The sequence below is a fragment of the Lepisosteus platostomus genome, chromosome 8 (assembly GCF_059453375.1).
Source record: "Lepisosteus platostomus isolate fLepPlt1 chromosome 8, fLepPlt1.hap1, whole genome shotgun sequence".
Classification (NCBI taxonomy): domain Eukaryota; kingdom Metazoa; phylum Chordata; class Actinopteri; order Semionotiformes; family Lepisosteidae; genus Lepisosteus; species Lepisosteus platostomus.
In genome coordinates, this window is record NC_142618.1 from 58,278,433 (window position 1) to 58,283,960 (window position 5,528).

Genomic DNA, 5,528 nt, shown 5'->3' on the forward strand with positions numbered 1-5,528 from the left:
ATCCTGAGCAGTCTCTCATTGTCTCAACCGAAACTTAAATCTATCTGTACCGAAATGTTAAAACTGGCAGGTTTGAGACAGGCTAACTGTTACGAGCGCAGCTGGCCCTAATTAACTCTCATTACCCAATTACCACACCACACCCCTTCGCTCACTACTTAAACCCTCTGCTCACCCTGTTCACTGCTCAGTATTAGGAATCTTTCCACCTCCTGAGCTCTCGTTACTGACAACCTTCACCATCTTAAGCTCTCGGACCCCTTTCCAGCTTGTACTTGTACCTTTCAAACAGTCTTTCGGCTCGTCCTGCTTGATTCCTTTGCCTAGCTCTCCTCTCTGGACTCGACTACGCCTGTACCGATCGCCTACACTCCTGCCTCACCCTTCTCAGACCTCGTCCACCCTGGACTCCATAAGGGACCTGCACGGGGTTCGTAATACTCGCCGTAACACTAACGTACAATATGTGGGCTTCAGGGCACTTGTAGGGGTCCCACTATACTAGTTCCTGACTGCTGTCGTCTCCCGTCATTTTATAGTCATGCGCCCCTCTCAGGGGCACCTGCTAATTCTCAGTGTCACCACCTCTTTGCAAATGTGATCTGGCCCTTATTAACTACATCCTTGGTTACAAAGCCCATCCAACCTGCTAAAACAACTTTAATGAAAGCACGGCTCGCGTCTTTGTTGTGTTCTTACTTAAGATACACGTGGGAAGAGTTAAAAACATAAGTATTAAGGATATTAAAGAGTGAATCAGCACAGCACCCGGCTCACAAAACTCTGAAGCATATTTACCCCACAGCTCCTACTATACAGCACCTGAGCCGTCATGAAAGGGGAACTATTCTCCAGTAAGACCAAATACAGTATCAGTGGATTTCTGTTAACATGCTTTATGAAAGGTAAGAAATGAGGGAATGTCATTCAGCCCCATCCGGCTTACTTGTTAGTATCTATGTGATGTGCAGATGTCATCCAGCATTATCTGGAAGGATAACCAGAGAGGGGTGGTGAATGGAGGGCCAGACAATCGATGGCTGGACAGAAAGGCACAGCATATTCAGTAAAAATGTAGAGCACTACAACATGTCATATACATGCTTCTCTAAACTTGTTTCAGGGACCAAGTCTAGAGCAAAGCCTAAGCTCTAGATGCACACTTGACGATGATGTTTGATTTTTCCAAAACACTTTGCTCTTTGTGTTTCTTCGGATTGCATTGGGGAGCATGAACTAAACAGTAATGGAAAATGTCAAAAAGTTTTCACCCTCATTGCAGTTAGTTGATGTTCAATATCTTAATGAAATACAAGCCAGTGTCATCAATGGGGACACGTGATGATGGCCACGTCTGGTAGAGATGGCAGCGTCAAGTGCAGCAGCCAGACCCTGAGATCTTAGACCATCAGGCTGAGAAAACAAGAGACAGGAAGCAGCTGATGATTACCTCTTGTGCCTTAACTAGAGGTTTCACTTTGATAAAGTCCCCCTGCCCTTAGGAGATAAATCAAAGCTAAGTATCTCCGTCTGTTTGCCAAACTCAACCTCAAACCCAGGAGCCCGCTGTTTTTGAACAGGGAAGTTTAATTACAGACGTGCTTTACCTTTTGTAAGCTGGCAGCGGGACAGGATGTGAGGATGTTTTCTTTTCTGCGTGTTTTTCAAGCTGGGGGATTTGTGTTGCTATTTCGGTCTATGGGAGTGAACGAGTGTGTCTCTCCAGAGGGGCCTGTATTTGCCTTTGACCTGCGGACAAGAGCATCAGCAGTGGGAAGTGCAGTGAAGCCGAGGTCTGAAAAGGGAAGGAAACCTTGTCTTTATGATGTTTCAGAACGACTCTCAAAGTCGTCTCCCAATATCAGATAACTGCTCTCGCTTCACTGAAGTCCTCGGGATATAATTCCAGGAACCTATTGTTCTATTTTTAAACACTTTCAACTAATTCATCTGAAAACAAAAAGGTTTGGGCTGCCTGGGGCATGGAAGTCCCTGTGGTAAATGAAACAGCCAGGGGAAGTTTTCCTGTTCACCTGCCACTGATCTTTCTGTTCACCTGAAATGTCACCTCTCACATGAAAGGTCTGGAGCTACTGCTCTGTGCACAGCAATTGCTGGTACCACATCAGCATGATTGCAGTGCAATTTTGAGTTCTTTAGTTGTGATGAAAAGCCCAAAATAAATAACAGCTTTTACTTTGGAAAGAGGTTCTGGTTGTACAACAGCTTTGTCCTCTTCGATACTGTATGTTTTACATCATCTTACAGTAGGGAAGCCTGCAGTTTTCCATTAGACAAGTTTCAACACTCAGTACAGAGAGAATCCCAAGCCACTAAACAGAAAATACAGTAAATGCACATCATTCTAAGAAATAATGATAATAGGTCATTCGGCTGGGCTGTTAGATTCTGACCTCACTTCATGTTGATGTTGATCCTGTAGATGTTTCTCTGTTATTTTAATTCAGCACATCCAAAGTGGCATGAATTTCTCTGCCTGTCAGTTTTGTGACATTCTGCCTTGAATGTGCAATTTGTTACCTGTATTATTTTCAGACCATGTTCTGCAGAGGTTTCAATACACAGTATTGGTGGAGGCAAATAAAAGTCTATTTAAATAAGCTCTTCCGTAAGTTTTTTTTTTTTGGTGAAATTTCAGAACTGCTCTTAGAGATGTTTTGAATATTTCAAAGGTTGTTAAGGACATTAAAGGTAACTCATTTTCATAATGAATCACAAAGACCGGGATTTACAGATAAATGTTCATCAGGTTTCTCCCTTGCTTGCTAACACACAGCAATGCTTACCTATTTAAATCACATGGAATTGTTATACCGTTGGTATATTTGATGTGTGAGAACAGCTACAAGCAACTGCCTTTGAGATGTGTAAAAGACTTTGAATTCCTGTGATGATATTGTTAAACAAAAACAAGAAACAAAAACATCTAAATTCATTGCAATAAACATTATAGATGAGGCAGGGCTATGAAAGGGATATTGTCTCTGAACACTATCCAGTGAATACTGTAGGTACAGTATGTACAGTCCCTATTCGAGGCTCAGCAGCCCATGGCGTTAAGCAAACAGAGAGCACATGGCACCCATCCATCCCAGAGGGGATGACAGCCCTTCACAGAGCCCACCAGCAAACACTGGTCCCAATTCATACAGCTGGGTCCACTGGAACAACAGGAGTAACGTTCCTCACTCAGGTTGCAACAGCAGGGTGTGCCGTGTGCATTCGAACCCACAACACACCAGTCACGAGTCCAGAGACTTACTCACTGCTCTACAGTCTCCAGTAGTCTGCTGACTATGTTAAAAAATGTATTTGTAAATAACATATTGTACATATGATATTTAAAAAATCAACACACCAATTCTTAAAAATTAACTTAGTTCCCGATGATAGTAATTGTTTTTTTAACCCTGGGGCACACAGCAAAAATCAGAGTTTAGATGCTGGCCTTAAAACTGAGTAAATTGAGCAAGTACACGAGTCATGAATATTTTGCTGAATCCATTTTTTAAATCTAGTTTGTTATTCTAAAAAAAAATGAAATGATTATCGAATGTTTTCAATGTCTTGCCATTTCAGTGATGGTAAAATTAAGAGATATAAAACTAATGAAAAGAAATGATGTTATTATACTGTTAAACTCACGGCTGAATCACAGCTGTTGCTACTGCATGTGATTCAAAGTGGAATTGGCTGGCAATGGAGACTCACTCTTGATAGCCATCCCTGTCATTGTTGTGTCCATGTACTGTACCATCTATGGTAACTGTCTCGGATGTCGGAAAGGCATGCCGTGGAATGGCAGGAAAGCGAAAAAAGACCCTATGCATAGTAGCTGGACAGGGGTTAGCCCAGGCTCAGCTGGTCAGATAATGTCGGGTAGAAACCTATGCCCTCAGGCCGTGGAAGAGACGACCTGGTGCTAGGCGGGTCTCAAGACATCCGAACCCTCAATACTGAACAAGGAGGAAAGAGTGACTCGGAAATATATAGCCCCAGACAAAGGCACACCGGAAGGACAAGCAAAGCACAGGGGGACTAGGAACAGGACAGAGGAGGAGTTGTAGAGGGCGTGACAGTAACATGGACTGGTGTCGGTGTAGAAATTATCTGTCCGTGTGCATCAGCTTTCTCGCACTTCCTAAAGCACTTTAAATATGATTGCCTATTTTGAACTGTCCCTTTCTGGGGCATGTTCCCTAGTCCCTAGTTTAAAACAGTGTCTCTCCATCTCATTACTGTGAACTGACAAGAGTAGCTCTGGTGCCTTTCTGTCAAAGGAGCATAAGAAAGGTTGCAAATGACAAGGGTATCAACTTCAGCAACACAGCTGGGCTGATCGTAGTGGTTGTCCTGTTCCCGGATTGTTTAGCTCTGGTTCTCAAGAGGAAGCCATACTAAAGTGTGGCCTGGTAACAAGTCTTCTTATAGAGCACAATATATTGCAGGTCTTGCAGCCTACACCCATCAGGTCTTGACAGACCAAGCAAGCCTGGGCTTGGTCAGTGCTGGAATGAGAAATCTCCCAGGAAAATCAGTTTGCTGTTATAAGTGCTTTACTGGAACAGTAGCTGGCGATCTTACTTCTGGACTATAATTTCCAAACCAGTGCCACAGAATAGTGACCAGTGACAGTGTACTACTAGAAATGCTGTTCTTCAAATGAAACATTAAACTGAGGTCCTGAATACTGGGTTATCAACTGGGTTATAAAATCAGGTGGGTGCTGCACTGCTGAAGTTCATAGTGGGCTTCCCTCCTTTCAGATGAAAAGTGCTGTTTTGTTGCAAGGTCTAATTAATGATTATTACTAATTATTCTACAGTAGCAGGCCTTGGCCACAAACTGACATCCTTCAAATGCTCCTATACTTTCTAGCAAACAGGCTTGACTGCATAGCAAATTAATGGTGAAAGCTCTTCATTATAGAAGAACTGCGTCATTGTATAACGGCATGAAATGCCAATACACACCCCGTTACTCCAGAAAAAAACAACGCAATCGCTTTTGCAATCCTTTGTTGAACTAAAACCAATGACGAAGCCAAAGAGACACATTCTTTAAAAGCTTTGGAGCAACAAAAGTGGGGTTCCAGTAAAGATCTAGTTTTCAGGAACAGAAAATCACTTTAAAGTAGCATTCAATACAGCAATTGTTTTGCTTCTGGTAAGAAGTAAAGGTGAAAAAAGAGCCTTAGCTGTAAAGACAATTCCAACAAAAATATCTTCTAGGGCCCTCCTGCGGTCAAACTAATGTGGGCTGGGTTAATTGTGTTTCAGTTGTACTATCCTGACAGGTTGTCATGTGAACATGGTAATTCAGGCTGTGGTTCGCTGTCGTTAAATCAACAATTAGCATAATTTTTAAGACAAAATAAAAACCTTCATACTTATGGAAAATATTCAATGCAACTAGGGAGAGGTCACCAACTTTAGAACAACCCACTAATTAAAAACTTATAAACCCTATCTTTGACAAGATATCAGTATTTCAGTTGTCTTCTTGTG